Consider the following 13,065-nt stretch of genomic DNA (forward strand, 5'->3'; position numbering starts at 1 on the left):
GGCGCTTCGCAAGACGAATTTCCCTATGGGCTTGCATAGGGAAATGCTGGCGGTCGGGAGCAAAGACTTTCGCCCACAGCCGGCCTTCAGAAGAGGACCTCTTCTGAAGGCCGGCGGGGGGCAAAAGTCTTTGCTCCCCCCCCGCCTGCCTTCCCCCCGCCTGCCCCGGCGATCTTAAAATGCTGGCGGGCGGGAGCGAAGGGTTCGCTGCCGACCCCCAGCATTTTAAAATCTCCCCGTGTCCCGGGGAGATCTTAAAATGCTGGGGGTCGGGAGCGAAGCGCTGCCGACCCCCAGCATTTTAAAATCTCCCCCTGTCCCGGGGAGATTTTAAAATGCTGGGGGTCGGGAGCGTTCGCTGCCGACCCCCAGCATTTTAAAACGCTGTTCCGAAGCGGGGGCCGGGAACATCTGCCCCAGCCGCCCCACTTCGGAACGCTGTTCCGAAGGGGGGAGGGGGCGGGAACAGCTGCCCCATCCGCCCCACTTCGGAACGCTGTTCCGAAGGGGGGAGGGGGCGGGAACAGCTGCCCCATCCGCCCCACTTCGGAACGCTGTTCCGAAGGGGGAGGGGGGGCGGGAACAGCTGCCCCATCCGCCCCACTTCGGAACGCTGTTCCGAAGGGGGGAGGGGGGGCGGGAACAGCTGCCCCATCCGCCCCACTTCGGAACGCTGTTCCGAAGGGGGGAGGCGGGGCGGGAACAGCTGCCCCATCCGCCCCACTTCGGAACGCTGTTCCGAAGGGGGGAGGGGGGGCGGGAACAGCTGCCCCATCCGCCCCACTTCGGAACGCTGTTCCGAAGGGGGGAGGGGGGCGGGAACAGCTGCCCCATCCGCCCCACTTCGGAACGCTGTTCCGAAGGGGGGGGCGGGAACAGCTGCCCCATCCGCCCCACTTCGGAACGCTGTTCCGAAGTGGGGAGGGGGGGCGGGGACACCTGGCCCAGCCGCCCCACTTCGGAAAGCTGTTCCGAAGTGGGGCGGGGGGGCGGGGACACCTGCCCCAGCCGCCCCACTTCGGAAAGCTGTTCCGAAGTGGGGCGGGGGGCGGGAACACCTTCTGAAGGCGGGCAGGGGGCGAAAGTCTTTGTCCCCCCTGCCTGCCTTCCCAGGGGCTTTTAAATCGCCCCGGACAGCGGAGAAGTCCTCCGCTGTCCGGGGCGATTTTAAAATGCCGCCCGCCAGCATTTTAAGATCGCCCCGGACAGCGGAGAAGTCCTCCGCTGTCCCAGGGGTTTTTAAAATGCTGGGGGTGGGAAGAAAAGCCCTTGTCCCCCCCCCCAGCCTTCAGAAGAGGTCCGGGGACAGACTGTCCCTGGACCTGGTCTGAAGGCGGTTTCCCTAGGAACGCATTAATTGATTTTCAATGCATTCCTATGGGAAACCATGCATCGCAAGACGAAAAAACCGCAAGACGAAGAGACTTGCGGAACGAATTAATTTCGTCTTGCGAGGCACCACTGTATTATTTTGGAATAGACTCTAGATTCAAAATATTTCACTGGAATTAGTGGCATCGAGTCTGATATAATATTCTATTATATTTATTGATCTAAAAACGTGAATAAAGTTCAATAGCTGATAATGGGCCAGACACTGTGTGTTTCTCTGGATTTTGGACATGACTTCCTTCACAGAAATAACTTTAGGAAGTGTTTCCGCTGTCCCTATATCATGGCATAATGAAAACTGGATATAAATTTGACCTTTGGAAATTAAGGGCTGGGGTTCAAGTGGAGAGGGATTAGACTACAAAACTTTTTAATGTTCAGTTTTGTCTTTCAGGTCCTTTGTTTTTGTTCTGCCTTGGCAAAGAACGACCCCCCCCTTTATTGCCCCTTTTGAATTTCACTACCCCCCCCCACCTTCTCCCAAAATAGCTTTGCAGAGAAAGGATTTCTATTTAAAGCCCAAACGTGCAGAGCGTGTTCAAAGTCTTCTGCCAAAGAGCACACCGGGACAACAGCCAGAAACCTGAATCCAAAACCAGATTAGGCTGGTGGGTTTTTGCTCTTCATGTGAATGAGAGATTAGAAAGCCTGCAAAGAGACTTTGCTTAAAAGCTGAGAGAGGGGAGCGTGGGCTTCTGGTGCCAGGGAGTAATCTATATTGCAAGTTTCCTTTTAAATGTAGGATTAAAAGAACAACACAAAAGTAGATTGCTTCTAACAGCCTTCATCTTCCAAATGTGGGAACAAGATTGTTTAAAGAGCTGATCACTAAGGACGACTCCCATTATCCCTGACCACTGGCCAGGATGGCGGTGGGTGGTGGAAGTTGAAATCCAACATCCTTGGGAGGACATCCTTTTGAATACCCACAGGTGCTTGTAAGAATCCACAGATGAGCCCAGGAAAATGAAGACAGTGGGTCTAAGTGGCACGTGGTATTATTACTGCAACTGTGGTCTCAGACAAATACTTTGAGGAAAACTTGTGTCCAGCTTGTGGAGAGATAAGGGAACTGGTGTCCTAAGTAAAACCTAGGCCAGATCTGCATCAGGGTCCAGTTATGCTAAAACTGCTGGGGAAACATGAAGTGGACTTTTAAACAAACTGCGCTCATTTAGAGTCAAAGCTTTTTGTGCTGTTTTGTGGGGCTTTAATGTTTGTTCTATTATTTTATTGTGCGACACATACCCGCCAACATTTCTCTGATGAAAATAACATCTCATTTGATAATAATGATAATAATAATAATGATAATGATAATGATAATTTTATTATTTATACCCTGCCCATCTGACTGGGTTGCCCCAGCCACTCTGGGCAGCCTCGAACATATATAAAAAATATAATAATACCAGTGCTTTTTTTTCTAGAATAAGAGGTGCCAGAACTCACCATGAACACCTCCCTCATTTGCTTAGAATGGCAATGGCACCCACCTGAGAGGTGCCAGAACTCAGTTCCTGTGAGTTCCCCCTGAAAAAAGCCCTGAATAAAACATTAAACATTAAAAAACTTCCCTATACAGGTCTGCCTTCAGATGTTTGCTAAGGTTGTATAGTTATTTATCTCCTTGGCTCGAGGGTCACATAACTCCATACCCTTCAAAATTTCTCAGATGAACAAAGGGACGTCCTAAGGAAAAGTGGGACATTCAGGGATCAAATCAGAAATTGGGATGGCTTCTGTAAATCCGAGACTGTTCCTGGAAAACAGGGACACTTGGGGCGTCTGGAGTCTCAGTTTCTTACACAGATTGCCCTGAAGATATAAATTTTACAAATAACAGAAACAATTCTTGGACTTTGCATTCAGGCTTGGACTTCACATCCAATTCAGTCCTATCAACTCTGACTAGCAGTGTTTATTTTAGACAGGGACCTCCTCCAGTCCTACTTGGAAATGCTGGGGCTTTCTCCAGCAGTGGTTGATGGTGTTTCCTCAATAACATATCCCAACATCACTCTTTTTACTGCTCCCTGTATGAAATTTCTGTCTGGCAAGGAGAGGAGGAAGAAGAACAAGAAGCACTTGTAGTATTCAGAGAAGCTGGGCTGGCTGTCAGAACTGTCAGTTTGCTGACCTCCATTTTGTGTGGAAAAATGAACAAAAAAATAAATAGGGCAATGTATAGATTCTTTCCACCACGGACTTAGGACTAGACATCACATATATTAACTAGAAGCCAGGTACGAGTCTTGACATCACTTGAAGTGAGCTGCTCCAAGGATGAAATTGAAAATCTCTTACCTGAATCCTCACACATATTCCCTAAAAATTATTAATGGGAAACTATATTGGCGTTTATAGCAGAAGCCGTTTCATATTATAGTGTCAACATTTTGCAATTAAGTGCTCTGAATTATTAAAACATCTTATTACAGCGAATCACACCTCGGGTTTATGCCAGCTGCCCCTTTCTTTCTTTTTAATCAATGTGAATGAAATTAACTGCCTCTCCGTCAGTTTACATCATGGTGCTTAGCAAACCTGCACACCTCACCAAAGCCTGTTATGGCTGCCGTAAGTTGTCGAGTGTGTTGCCAGGTGCTTCAGTAGATAACTAGAAAGGGGGTATAACAGGTAGCTACCAATGGCCACTGTGTTAAGAGTGTCAGTGGGCTAATTCACAGTGAGTTGAAGTCAATGACCATCATTCAAGACGCCAGGAGACCGTCAACATCTTAAATAAAAAAATCACTCTTGGTTTAACTCAGCTGTTTAATTAATGCGTTTCTCTGGAAGGGTTCCCAGTTTAAGGCCGAGACTGACTTAAGTTTACAGTGCTCATGACAGTATATCTTTAGCAGGAACTAAGATCACCAAAAGAGTAATGTCATTTACCGGATGGCCATTTGTCCTAATCCGCAGGCCCCATTTGAATTATAAAATAATTATTGTTGTGATTAAATTATATTTGTATACTGCCCTATACCCACAGGTCTCAGGGCGGCCACAACATAAAAACACAAAATACATAAAATAAAAATGGAAACAACCCAATAAGTTAGTTATTCACCAAAAAATCAAAACAAGTACATAGTTAAAAACAAAACAGCGAAATGGTAACTCCCTCTTTCCAGACACATTTAAAAGGCTATAGGACTTGGGCATCTCCTCCTTTAACAACCAGGCCTGCCATCACATGAAAGAAATAATATCTGAATTGGAAGTCATTCACAGGGCTGCAATGCTTCCTGCAGTCGCGATCGCTCCCATAAATTTCTTCCGGGATTGGGGGAAAACTGTTGCAATCCCATCTATCAGCATGAGCAAGCACATCTGGTTCCCATAAGACCATGTACCAGCGGCTGAGTGTACAACTTGGCACATGTACTAATGAAATTTGGCTGCGGCACCAGACTTGTCCACTGGAACTAAATGCACAGATTAATTACTGAAAACGAAAAAATAGTTCCACCAGAAATTCAGTCCATTGATACCTGGTTTGAGAAAGCTGGATGCAATTCTTCAACTTTCTCATTTAGGCAGCATAAGCTGTCTTTCTCCCCTGCTCTTCTCTTATATATAGATAGGTGAATGTACGTGTGCATGCATCTGAAAAATGGTTTATATTTCTGCAATTTGAGATTGTAAGTAAAGGTTATTTCTATTGCTCTTGGTTTGCACACACACAAAAGCTAGAGTCCCTTGAGAAAGATCATGTGCGGTGATTTGTTCAGACATGAACAAATAAGATTATCTCAGGCTTTACAAATATGAAAATATCAAAGCAGGGGACAGCAGGCCTCAGTAAACAGAACTACACCCAGGAATGAAATGTTCTCTGGGGGTGTTTAGCCTTTGTCAAAGAAAAAGAAGAATATTCTTAAGCACAATTAAAAACTGTCCCAGGATTGTTGTTTCTAAGTCTTGGGGGTGGGTCGTTTTAAAGTTAGAAAATGCAATTAGTGTGAAAATAAATCTACACGCAACCACACGCACGCACACAAGATAGATATGGATGTTTCATATGGGTATTATTGCTTACCCTTATCCCCACTTTTCAGCTCTCATCTGATCGCTTTCTAATGGTTGTGGTTTTATCTAGGGCGGCAGAAGTCTCACAACTATATCTCTGAGGGATAGACTTATCTCTCTGGCTGACCAAAATGTGGTATAAAAAGAAAAATAACCTTACTTTGTAATGGGAACATATAGAAGAACATATATTCCAGCTGCAATCTTTCTGATTCATGTCAATTTTAATGAGCTTTCAAAACTTTTAAAAAATTAATAAATGTGCATCTAAACCCATATTCTGATGTAGCAGCTTATAAGAACTCAAAGCTATTGCTTATGCCTTGCTAATGTTACAAGCACCCCTCTGCATGCAAATCATCTCAGGTTCAGCCTCTGGCATCTTCATCGAGGACTCCACTCTGAACTTAGCTTAAATCAGGAATGGAGAACCTGTGACCCTCCAGATATTGTTGCTGTTGTTGTTAAATTAAATCTAATACTGATTTTCAGTTGTTACATTCAACCTAGTCATGGGCGTAGCCAAGGGGGGCAGGGAGGAGCAGCTGCTCCCCCTTAAATCAATAAAAATAAATAACAAAACATAGCTGAGGTTCTGCCCCCCTAACAAAAGTCCTGCCCCCTGCCAACAAAAATCCTGGCTACACCCATGAACCTAGTTGAAAGGAAACAATCCCAATTTTAGCATCACATCTAAAAAGCAATCATTCATTATACAGTGGTACCTCGCAAGACGAATGCCTCGCAAGACAAAAAACTCGCTAGACGAAAGGTTTTTCCGTTTTCGATTTGCCTCGCAAGACGAATTTCCCTATGGGCTTGTTTCGCAAGACGAAAACGTCTCGCGACTTTGTTTCCTTTGTCTAAAAACAAAGACATGTTTTGTTTATAAAGTTAATTTATTTTCCCTTAAATTTTTGAACTGCTCTTTACAGTATGTGCGACTTTAAAGAGCAGATAATAAACTGTTGTTGTACCAAATTTGGCTTTGTTTGGACTTTTTTTGACCATAGGAACGCATTAATTGATTTTCAATGCATTCCTATGGGATTTCGTGATTCGCAAGACGAAAAATTCGCTAGACGACAAAACTTGCGGAACGAATTAATTTCGTCTTGCAGGGCACCACTGTATGGCAAAACTGTGTGCTTAGAGTTGAATTTTCATTTTCATTTTTGCTGGGTTAATAGTCACCTAACCGTTGTTGTTGTTTGTTGTTGTTCCTCTTCTTCAGTAATTATTGTTGTTGTTTATTAAATGTGTTGTTGTTGTTTAGTCGTGTCTAACTCTTCGTGACCCCATGGACCAGAGCACATCAGGCACTCCTGTCTTCCACTGCCTCCCGCAGTTTGGTCAGACTCATGCTGGTAGCTTCAAGAACACTGTGCAACCATCTCGTCCTCTGTCGTCCTCTTCTCCTTCTGCCCTCAATCTTTCCCAACATCAGGGTCTTTTCCAGGGAGTCTTCTCTTCTCATGAGGTGGCCAAAGTACTGGAGCCTTAGCTTCAGGAGCTGTCCTTCCAGTGAGAACGCAGGGCTGATTTCCTTCAGAATGGATAGGTTTGATCTTCTTGCAGTCCATGGGACTCCCAAGAGTCTCCTCCTGCACCATAATTCAAAAGCATCAATTCTTCGGCGATCAGCCTTCTTTATGGTCCATCTCTCACTTCCATACATCACTACTGGGAAAACCATAGCTTTAACTATACGGCCCTTTGTCGGTAAGGTGATGTCTCTGCTTTTTAAGATGCTTTCTAGGTTTGTCATTGCTTTTCTCCCAAGAAGCAGGCGTCTTTTAATTTTGTGACTGTTGTCATCATCTGCAGTGATCGTGGAAGCCAAGAAAACAAAATCTCCCACTGCCTCCATTTCTTCCCCTTCTATTTGCCAGGAGGTGATGGGACCAGTGGCCATGATCTTCGTTTTTTTTAATTATTATTTTTATGTTGAGCTTCAGACCATATTTTGCGCTCTCCTCTTTCACCCTCAATAAAAGGTTCTTTAATTCCTCCTCACTTTCTGCCATCAAGGTTGTGTCATCTGCATATCTGAGGTAGTTGATATTTCTTCCGGCAGTCTTTTTTTTTTTTTAATCATATTTATTAAAATTTCCAATAATAACAGAATAGAAAGGATAAAAAAGATAAAGAAAAGAAATAAATAAAAAGACCCACTTTAAACCCTTATTTTCATAACCTTCTTTCTGGGACTCCCTCCTCCCCCTCCCGACTGTATTCCCCTTTCCCTAAGTTAGTTCCACAAGCTCTCATTCCCAATTCAAACCTAATATGTTGTACCTATTAGCCAATTTAAATTACAATATCCTTAACAAAAGAAAAAAAAAGAAAAAAATTCCCCCCCAAGATCTACCCCGTTTCCTTCCACGAATTCCCCCTTTCCCCCCAAAAAAACATGTTAAATCAAAATACCAAAGTTATATAGAAAGATAGAAGATAAAAGATAGAAGAAGATTCAAAAAGTTGGTTACATAGCCTTTGGATTCTAAAATTCCCCCTCCCTTCCCCGGTTTGGATTCCCCATGTCCATCAGTCTGTATGTTGTTGGCCTGGAGGTCTCAAGTCCACAGCCAAATTTTTCTCAGTCCATCTTGCCGGTTTTCTTTAAATTTGCTTATTTTGATGATGTTTAACTTCAAAAATCCAGTCTGGTAGAGGCCTTTAATTTTCCTTGGTCCTTGTTGCTCCTCCCATTGTTCTTTCCGTGACGTAGTTGGTCCTTTGCTCTTTTGTTTCTTACTTTCTCAGGTTTCTGTCTTGTTCAGCTGCAAAACCATTCTTATTCCGAAATCTAGTATCTCTACAGAGGTTTGTTATTCAGGAACAAAAACATACGTCCAATTCTTTCCTTGCTTCTATAGAAAAATTCTATTGTATTGTGAACACCTCTGTAGACAAAATAATATTTCAGTTTTGTTGCTTTCCCAGGAGATAAGACCTGTGCACATCCCGGAGTAGTTTTCCACATACGCCACTTGTAATGTCCCGAAACCCCTCTAGGGGGGTTGCAGCAACTTTGTGTCCTCTAATCCAAAAGTCAAGTTGTTGTTTCTTCCCCCCCCCGACATTTTGTATCCATATTTATGTCCAATTGTAACAAAATTAACCAGCAAAATACTTGTAACAAAATCCTCTTTATGTTCTCGAGATTTGACAGCTACTTTGACAGCTGTCAAATTCTCCGTCTCTCTCCGCCAGGTTCTCCGAATCGCCCTGGTTCCCAGGGGGGGGGGTTGCCTTTTCCCTCTCGCCCTCGACTTTTCTCCTCCAGCACAATTCTTATAATATCCCATCGTGGAATTGATCATTTTTGTCAGCAATAAACTTCTGAATCGATCTTGGTTTCCCAGTCCTTGTTTTAGCGTGTTTACAGTCGGGGGGGGGACTGACTTCCTTTTTAGATCCCCCCCGCTCGTGCCGAATCCGAAAAAAAATTCCTTTTTTTTCTCCTTTTATACCCGGTTACCCAATTACTCACGGGTTGTTGCTAAATGTCCGAATTTCCAATGGAAGAAGCCAGCGCTCTCCGACGAATGGCATGCGGCTGCACTCGGCAGGGGAAGCGATAGACTCACAGCACCACGCCGCTCCCCGGCACCCGATCCGTAGCCTTTAAAAAGGCTCCTTCACGAGTCGGGAGGGCGCTAACGGTACCAGCCGAGTCCCCATGTCCACGGGCTCCGTGCCCGTGGTTTTTAAGGGTCCCCGCGTCACCGGCGCGGTAGGACCCAGCCCCTGCCGAGCAGACTCCCTCCGGAGCTCGGAGGGAGTCCGCCATTCGGCGATGGCGCCAACCCGGAAGTCCTCTTCCGGCAGTCTTAATTCCGGCTTGGGATTCATCCAGCCCAGCCTTTCGCATGATGAATTCTGCATATTTGTTAAATAAGCTGGAAGACAATATACAGCCTTGTCGTACTCCTTTCCCAATTTTGAACCAATCAGTTGTTCCATATCCAGTTCTAACTGTAGCTTCTCGTCCCACATAGAGATTTCTCAGGAGACAGATGAGGTGATCAGGCACTCCCATTTCTTTAAGAACTTGTCATAGTTTGCTGTGGTTGACACAGTCAAATGCTTTTGCCTAGTCAATGAAGCAGAAGTAGATGTTTTTCTGGAACTCTCTAGCTTTCTCCAGCGCATGTTTGCAATTTGGTCTCTGGTTCCTCTGCCCCTTCGAAATCCAGCTTGCACTTCTGGGAGTTCTCGGTCCACATACTGCTTAAGCCTGCCTTGTAGAATTTAAAGCATAAATTAAATTAAATTAAATTAAATTAAATTAAATTATTAAATGTGTTAGTCACTTCATCTTGCCCAGGGCAACCCAAAGTGACTTACAAAAAACCAAAAACCTAGATACATTAAAACCAAGTAGGAAAAGAAATACATTAAAAATCATCCCACCCACAGACAGTTAAAGGCCACCACTAGTTAAAAGGTCAAAGGCCTGATTAAAGAGGGAAATTTTCCCCTGGCAACTAAAGATATGCAATGAAGGCATCAGGCAAGCATTCCACAAAAGGGGAGCCACTACAGAAAAGGCCCACTCTCGTGTTGCCACCCTCTGGACCTCTCATGGAAGAGGCACATGATGAAGGACCTCAGATGATGATTGCAGGATCTGGGTCAGTTCATATGGGAGGAGGCAACGTTTTACATGTCTAAACCAGCACTTTGAATTGGGCACTTTGAGTTGTGCCTTTAAAAATAAGATAAGAAATTTGTTGATGACACAATATGCTATAAGGAGACAAGGAACGATATGGGGAGAATTTTGCCTTTGTGTGCTTAAAATGTAATACTCTGCCTGCGTAAGCTTGAAAAGGTCAGGACTTGATTTAATAAATTCATCTTTCAAGAATATAACATTCCTTCTTTAAAGTTTAACGTTAGCACTTACTGGGGGAATGGATGCGTGGGGCATCGGTAATGAGCTCTTTAACATGCAGGTCACAAATCAGGACACACATCACAGAGCCAGAGAAGAAAGTCCTACCTCATGGCATTTGTGTGATCTCTTCTGTTTGGTGAATTGGATGGTTCTTAATGGAAAGTAACAACTATGGAGCCTAGTAATCTTTTACCCACAAACTGCAGTTCTCGGGATTCTTTAGGGAAGTCATGGCTATTAAAGTGGTATAGGAGTCCTTTGAATGTACAACCAATTTTGTGCTTTGTTGTACATTCCGCACAGTATGGAAGTTTAGTTATTTATTATTACATGTATATTTCCCCTGTCTTTCAAAGAGCTGAAGGTGATGGACACAATTCTTCCCCTTCTTGTTTTATCACCAAAACAACATTTCTCTGATGAAAATAGGGATTTCCTATTCCATTATTATAATAATTTTACTCTTTATACCCCACACATCTGACTGGGTTGCTCCAGTCACTCTGGGCGACTTCCAACATATATAAACACATAATAAAACATTAAACATCTGCCTTCAGATGTCTCCTAAATGTTGTATTGTTACTGTACTTATCTCCTTGGCTCAGGGGGTCGTATAATTCCATGCCCTCCAACGTTTCTCCAATGCAAATAGAGATGTCCTAAGGAACAGTGGAATATTCTGTAAATCTGGGACTGGAAAATAGAGACACTTGGAGGGTCTGTCAACCCTTTGAGGCAGGTTAGGCTAAATTGGGTCCTCCCTTAAAGAGGGCACGTATTGCGGTGAGACCTGGAAAACTGACACCCTGTGTTGTGGGTGGGTACGATTGGTCAGCCACAACACCCGATTGGTAGGTCCCTCGAAGCTGGGTGCAATCTGGCCAATGGGAGGCAGTCCAAACATGCATGTGACCCAGAGCTTCCTCTTTCAGCATGTGCATTCAGAACATCTGCCCACCTCTCCTTACTTTTAGGGCTTTGCACTTTACCTTGGTATGCTGTCGTGTGTCGTCTGTCATTGAGACAGAGGCACGGCAGGAATTTTCCCCATGGCTGATTGGCTGTTGCCATTTGGCTTTCGCCTGCCACGTAGCAAATCGTCACAACTTGTAAGGTTGCGGATAGGCTCTGGTTCAGGTGATAGGGATGGGAGAACGCTCTCGCCATCCCTATGTGAAGGGTATTCCGTTAAAGGAATCCAGGGACTCAATGGTTTGGTCAACCCCTGAGAGGGGGTTGTGCCCATGCCTGAGTCCAGGGGGGCATTTGGATGGCGGAGATAGCCTGTTCCCGACTTTCCGCTTATCCAGGTGTTCACCCTTGGCTGACCTATGCTGGTGCCCGGGGTCAGCGCTACCTGCATGGCAGGGAGCTAGTCAAACCAGAGCCTATGCAACCAGTCACTTTCTGTAATCAATAAAGTTGTGGCCGAAATTCTGCCAAAAACCAAACCAAAATTTGAGTCAGGTGTGAATTTATTTAGGGGGGAGGTTTCTGGGTCTGAACATGCAAAAGATAGTGACTGATCTAAGGTCAGCTTCATGCCTGATCTCCCACGTCCTAGTACAACACTAACCACTACACCCCATTGGTCTGTTAGGGTCCCAGCTATAACATGTCATGACCCCTCCCAACTTGCTCTGGTGCTCAGCTCCGACCCTGTACACTCAAGAGAAACCGACATACCTAGTGGAGGCGTTGCTAGCAATCTGTAAACGAAAAAACAGCTACACAGGCAAAAGAGGTTCCATCAGTCTGTAGTGCATGTAAGCAACTTGGCTTGTAAGGTTATCACTCTTCCCAAGGACACCGGATTAATTGGACAGAGTTGAAAAAGACAAATTAGCCAAAACAGACTTTCAGCCGGTGTGCCATCTCCAGATATATATTACACCCTGTTGTTTACTTATAACATTATTACTTTTGAAGCATCGATTCTTGGTTCCATACAGTGCCATTTTCATATCTGGGGGTCTCTTTGTTGCGCTGTTGCTTCAAGACAAGCAGCCAACTCCTGTGAGGCCCAGCCTTTTGAAAAGCTGTGGGGGAAAGGGGAATTTCTTTGCAGTTTTTAGACGCCTGTCATTTGGAGATGGTGATCTCAAAACGGTTTTGCTGAAATAAGTGTTGTCTGCATGGTTGATGATGTGTAGAAATAATAAATGTGCATCATCTGCTGTGGGGTTACCTGGAACAAGGGTCCTCTCTTAAAACAAAGGATCGCTGGCAATGCTGTAGAAATGCCTCTGACGTTTGGCTCCATATTCTTACGGCAAGGACTGTGTTACTGAGATGTGATCACTCAAAGCAGGCTGTGACTCTGCTCCTGAGTCTGCCAACATTTGTATTGCACAACAAACCTAGACTTTGTACCAATTGACATCTTCAGAAGGCTGTGAAAAATAAATGGAGTGGCTCACACAGCATGTTTTGTGGGTGGTGCCTTGTGCAGGGAATTTCTTGCCCTGCGGTTTGCTGATAAGGGAGTCATTTTAACCCATTGTTGCCAATTAGTTCCATTATCGTAGAATCATAAGATTGTTGAGTTGGAAGGGGACCCTAAAGATCTTCTAGTCCAATTCCCTGCAATACAGGAATAGGCAGCTGCCCCATGCAGGGATCAAACCTGCAACCTTGGTGTTACCCCAGCACCACTTTTTAACCAGCTGAGCTATCAGACAACAGCTACTGGTGAAATCTGCCATGCAAAGTCAATCCTTTTAGGG

The 13,065-nt window shown here is 44.7% G+C and overlaps 1 long non-coding RNA gene across 1 annotated transcript in view; it reads left to right on the forward strand.

Moving 5' to 3' along the window:
• The first annotated feature begins 1,392 nt into the window (after positions 1-1,392).
• LOC308582217 overlaps positions 1,393-13,065 on the forward strand; it is an 82,909-nt gene continuing 71,236 nt past the window's right edge. Inside the window, exon 1 of the long non-coding RNA XR_014005559.1 lies at positions 1,393-1,463. This is a non-coding gene — a long non-coding RNA (uncharacterized lncRNA). The remainder of the gene's footprint in view (positions 1,464-13,065) is intronic.

This window comes from Podarcis bocagei (genome assembly GCF_964188305.1).
Source record: "Podarcis bocagei genome assembly, chromosome: 1".
Lineage (NCBI taxonomy): Eukaryota > Metazoa > Chordata > Lepidosauria > Squamata > Lacertidae > Podarcis > Podarcis bocagei.